We start from the raw sequence: 6,208 nt of genomic DNA on the forward strand, positions 1-6,208 counted from the left end.
TCTTTTCTTTTTGGAACTCAGCAGCTTTCTGCTGACATCATGACCACAGTGCTCTCTGCTGACACCTCTGTCCATTTTAGGAACTGTCCAGTGCAGCATATGTTTGCTATGGGGATTTTCTTCTACTCTGGACATTTCTTAAAATGGACAGAGATGTCAGCAGAGAGCACTGTGTTCCAAAAAGAAAATAATTTCCTCTGTAGTATTCAGCAGCTAATAAGTACTGGAAGGATTAAGATTTTTTAATTGAAGTCATTTACAAATCTGTTTAACTTTCTGGCACCAGTTGATTTAAAAAATAAAAGGTTTTCCATGGAAGTGCCCCTTTAAAGGTCTGGTCTGATGTCTGTATTTGGAACATTGGTGGAGCTTAGTCAATGCTGCTTTTCTCTGCTGGGTCCTACTGCTAGCAAATAGCAATGGTGATGTCACTAAGCTCCGCCCATGCTCAAAGTCAGGCCAGGAGCTGAAGATACCAAAGAGGATAGCTGGAGAACCACAGCACGGAACGGGACCAGGCAAGTATAGTTGTCACCGACAGGTTAGTGCAGGTGACACTGATGATAGATTTCCTTTAACCCCTTAAGGACCCAGCCATTTTACACCTTAGGACCCGGCACTTTAAACATTAATAACTCTGGAATGCTTTTAGTTATCATTCTGATTCCGAGATTGTTTTTTCGTGACATATTCTACTTTAACTTAGTGGTAAAATTTTTTGGTAACTTCCATCCTTTCTTGGTGAAAAATCCCAAAATTTTATGAAAAATTTGAAAATTTTGCATTTTTCTAACTTTGAAGCTCTCTGCTTGTAAGGAAAATAGATATTCAAAATATTATTTTATTTTATTCACATATGCAATATGTCTACTTTATATTTGCATCATAAAATTGACGAGTTTTTACTTTTGGAAGACACCAGAGGGCTTCAAAGTTCAGCAGCAATTTTCCAATTTTTCACAAAATTTCCAAAATCACAATTTTTCAGGGACCAGTTCAGGTTTGAGGTGGATTTGAAGGGTCTTCATTTTAGAAATACCCCACAAATGACCCCATTATAAAAACTGCACCCCCCAAAGTATTCAAAATGACATTCAGTCAGCATTTTAACCCTTTAGGTGTTTGACAGGAATAGCAGCAAAGTGAAGGAGAAAATTCACAATCTTCATTTTTTACACTCGCATGTTCTTGTAGACCCAATTTTTGAATTTTTACAAGGGGTAAAAGGAGAAAATGTATACTTATATTTGTAGCCCAATTTCTCTCGAGTAAGCACATACCTCATATGTCTATGTAAAGTGTTCGGCGGGCGCAGTAGAGGGCTCAGAAGGGAAGGAGCGACAAGGGGATTTTGGAGCGTACGTTTTTCTGAAATGGTTTTTGGGGGGCATGTTGCATTTAGGAAGCCCCTATGGTGCCAGAACAGGAAAAAAAACACATGGCATACCATTTTGGAAACTATACCCCTTGAGGAACGTAACAAGGAATAAATTGAGCCTTAATACCCCACAGGTGTTTCACGACTTTTGCATATGTAAAGAAATTTAAAAAAAATTTCAATAAAATGAGTGTTTCCCCCCAAATTTCACATTTTTGCAAGGGTTAATAGCAGAAAATACCCCCCAAAATTTGTAACCCCATCTCTTCTGAGTATGGAGGTACCCCATAAGTTGACATGAAGTGCACTATGGGCGAACTACAATGCTCAGAAGAGAAGGAGTCATATTTGGCTTTTTGAGAGCAAATTTTGCTCGTGGGCATGTCGCATTTAGGAAGCCCCTATGGTGACAGGACAGCAAAAAATACCCACATGCCATACCATTTTGGAAACTAGACCCCTTGAGGAACGTAACAAGGAATAAAGTGAGCCTTAATACCCCACACGGGTTTCACGACTTTTGCATAAGTAAAAAAATAATATTTTTTTCACTAAAATGTGTGTTTCCCCCCCAAATTTCACATCTTTGCAAGGGTTAATAGCAGAAAATACCCCCCAAAATTTGTAACCCCATCTCTTCCGAGTATGGAGGTACCCCATAAGTTGACCTGAAGCGCACTACGGGCGAACTACAATGCTCAGAAGAGAAGGAGTCATATTTGGCTTTTTGAGAGCAAATTTTGCTCGGGGGCTTGTCGCATTTAGGAAGCCCCTATGGTGCCAGAACAGCAAAATAACCCCCACATGGCATACCATTTTGAAAACTAGACCCCTTGAGGAACGTAACAAGGGGTACAGTGAGCATTTACCCCCCACTGGTGTCTGTCAGATCTTTGGAACAGTGGGCTGTACAAAATTTTTTATTTGCGCAGCCCACTGTTCCAAAGATCTGTCAGACACCAGTGGGGTGTAACTTCTCACTGCACCCCTCATTAGATTCCGTGAGGGGTGTAGTTTCCGAAATGGGGTCACATGTGGTTTTTTTGTTTTTTTTTGCGTTTGTCAAAACCGCTGTAACAATCAGCCACCCCTGTGCAAATCACCTCACATGTACACTCTCCCTTCTGAGCCTTGTTGTGCGCCCCCAGAGCACTTTGCGCCCACATATGGGGTATCTCCGTAGTCGGGAGAAGTTGCATTACAAATTTTGGGGGTCTTTTTTCCCCTTTACCTCTTGTCAAAATGAAAAATATAGGGCAACACCAGCATGTTAGTGTAAAAAATTTATTTTTTTACTCTAACATGTGGTGTAGACCCCAACTTCACCTTTTCATAAGGGGTGAAAGGAGAAAAAGCCCCCCAAAATTTGTAAGGCACTTTCTCCCGAGTACGGCGATACCCCATATGTGACCCTAAACTGTTGCCTTGAAATAAGATAGGGCTCCGAAGTGAGAGTGCCATGTGCATTTGAGGCCTGAATTAGGGATTTGTATAGGGGTGGACATAGGGGTATTCTACGCCAGTGATTCCCAAACAGGGTGCCTCCAGCTGTTGCAAAACTCCCAGCATGCTTGGACAGTCAACGGCTGTCCGGCAATACTGGGAGTTGTTGTTTTGCAATAGCTGGAGGCTCCATTTTGGAAACAGTGGCGTACCAGACGTTTTTCATTTTTATTGGGGAGGGGAGGGGGGCTGTGTAGGGGTATGTGTATATGTAGTGTTTTTTACTTTTTATTTTATTTTGTGTTAGTGTAGTGTAGTGTTTTTAGGGTACAGTCACACGGGCGGGGGGTTACAGCGATTTTCCCGCTGCGAGTTTGAGCTGCCGCGCAAAATTTGCTGCATTGCAAACTTGCAGCCTGATACTCACTGTAAGCCCCCTGCCCATGTGAATGTACCCTGTACATTCACAGGGGGGGGGGGAACCTCCAGCTGTTGCTAAACTACAACTCCCAGCATGCACAGTCTATCAGTGCATGCTGGTAGTTATAGTTTTGCAACAGCTGGAGGCACACGGGTTGGGAAACACTGAGTTAGGAAACAGACAATGTTTCCCAACCAGTGTGCCTCCTGTTGTTGCAAAACCACAACTCCCAAACATTCTCAGGCATGCTGGGAGTAGTAGTTTGGCAACATCTTTAGAGTCAGATGTTGCCGAACTACAATTCCCAGCATGCTTGGAGTTGTAGTTTGCAACATCTGGAGGACTACAGTTTGCAGACCACTAATACAGTGGTTCCCAATCTGTGCCCTTCCAGATGTTGCAAAACTACAACTCCCAGTATGCCAAAACTGTCCAGGCATGCTGGGAGTTGTAGTTCTGCAACATCTGAAGGGCCAGATGTTACAGAACTACAACTCCCAGCATGCCTGGACAGTAAGGGCATGCTGAGAATGTGTAGTTTTGCAACATCTGGAAGGGCACAGTGGTGTCCAAACTGTGGACCTCCAGATGTTGCAAAACTGCAACTCCCAGCATGCCCAGATGCCAAGGGCTGTCTGGGCATGCTGGGAGTTGTAGTTTACAGGGTCCCAATACAGCAATGCATGTCGCTTTACGGCGACGTACATTGCTGTAAAGGGCCCGACCGCGGCTGAAGATCTACTCACCTGTCGCCGCCGCCATCTTCCTCGCCGAGATCCGGGTCTTCAGGGACGAGGTAAGTACCGGGGCCGGTCCCCAGCACTCCCCCGTCCCCCGCCGCATCCTCCGGTCTTCCTCCCTGGACTTCAAGGGGCCGGGCAGGGTGGGAGGAAGGAACCGCCCTCCCCCCCTGCGATTGGTTGGTTAACTAATCGACAGATCGCAGGGAATAGGAGGAGGTGGCAGGCTTGCCACCTCGCTCCTATGCTTTAGCATGGTCCTGGCTGTCTGTGACAGCCGGGATCATGCGAAATTACCGGGCGGTCGGGTCCCAGAGACCCGATCAGCCAGGTATCGCCGCAGATCGCAAGGGCCTACATGGCCCCCCTCAGCGTTTGCCCTGGATCCCTGCTGAAGAATTTCAGCAGGGATCCGCTTCTGATCTCCGCCGGGTGAGCGGCGGCGACCAGGAAAAGACATGACGTATGCATACGTCATGGGTCCTGAAGAGGTTAAAGGGGTTATCCAGGAAAAAAACGTTTTATATATATATATATATATATATATATATATATATATATATATATCAACTGGCTCCAGAAAGTTAAACAGATTTGTAAATTACTTCTATTAAAAAAATCTTAATCCTTTCAGTACTTATGAGCTGCTGAAGTTGAGTTGTTCTTTTCTGTCTAAGTGCTCTCTGATGACACCTGTCTCGGGAACTGTCCAGAGTAGAAGCAAATCCCCATAGCAAACCTCTTCTACTCTGTGCAGTTCCCGAGACAAGCAGAGATGTCAGCAGAGAGCACTGTTGCCAGACAGAAAACAACAACTCAACTTCAGCAGCTGATAATTATTGAAAGGATTAAGATTTTTTAATAGAAGTAATTTACAAATCTGTTTAACTTTCTGGAGCCAGTTGATATATATATATATATATATATATATATATATATATATAAAAGTTTTTTCCTGGAATACCCCTTTAAGGACTGGTCCAAGGCTGATAATTGTTTAGGGTCTGGGGTCTGATATTTGTATTTGTTTAGAGCAGTGGTCTCCAACCTGCGGACCTCCAGATGTTGCAAAACTACAACTCCCAGCATGCCCGGACAGCCAATGGCTGTCCGGGCATGCTGGGAGTTGTAGTTTTGCAACATCTGGAGGTCCGCAGGTTGAAGACCACTGGATTAGAGGGTCTGGAGTTTATATCGGTTTAGGGGTCTGGGGTCTAGGCTGGAGTTTGTACTTGTTTAGGGGTCTAGAGTTTGTATCTGTTTAAAGGGGTACTCCACTGGAAAAAAAAATGTTTTTTTAAATACCACTGGTGCCAGAAAGTTAAACAGATTTGTAAATTACTTCTATTAAAAAATCTTAACCCTTCCAGCTGCTGTATGATCCAAACAAAGTTCTTTTCTTTTTGAATTTCCTTTCTGTCTGACCACAGTGCTCTCTGCTGACACCTCTGTCCATGGCAGGAACTGTCCAGAGCAGGATAGGTTTTCTATGGGGATTTGCTCCTACTCCGGACAGTTCCTAAAATGAACAGAGGTTTCAGCAGAGAGCACTGTGGTCAGACAAAAAGGAAATTCAAAAAGAAAATAACTTCCTGTGGAGCCAATAGGAGCTGATAAGTACTGGAAGGATTAAGATTTTTAAATAGAAGTAATTTACAAATCTGTTTAACTTTCTGGCACCAGTTGAATAATAAAAAAAAAAAAAAAACATGTTTTCCATGGGAGTACCCCTGTACCCATTTACAAGTCTCAGAGAGCAGTGTTCAAAGACTTGTAATTAAAAATTGCTGTGATTTACACTGAGGAGGATGACGGGGGCCCAAAATGGCGGCACCAAAATGATATTTGCCCCTGTTGGTAATTTGGCCTTTCAGAACTTCGGAGCAGTGATTAATAATCACACTTTAGGGAAATAAGTTTCCATCAGTCTGAATGTTTTACAACAAATGACGGAAGAAGCTATAGAGATGGTCGAGTATAATCTCATCTGTGATCCGTTTGTATATAAATGTCAGACACTGACTCGACCTCGCTGCCCTGATAGGAACCCAAATGAAGAGGAGAACTTTTGTTTTTAAAGGGGTACTCCGGTGGAAAACATTTTTATTTTTTTTAAATCAACTGGTGCCAGGAAGTTAAACAGATTTGTAAATTACTTCTATTAAAAATATCTTAAATACCTTCCAGTACTTATTAGCAGCTGTATGCTACAGAGGAAATTCTTTT

The sequence above is a fragment of the Hyla sarda genome, chromosome 3, assembly GCF_029499605.1.
Source record: "Hyla sarda isolate aHylSar1 chromosome 3, aHylSar1.hap1, whole genome shotgun sequence".
Taxonomy (NCBI): Eukaryota; Metazoa; Chordata; class Amphibia; order Anura; family Hylidae; genus Hyla; species Hyla sarda.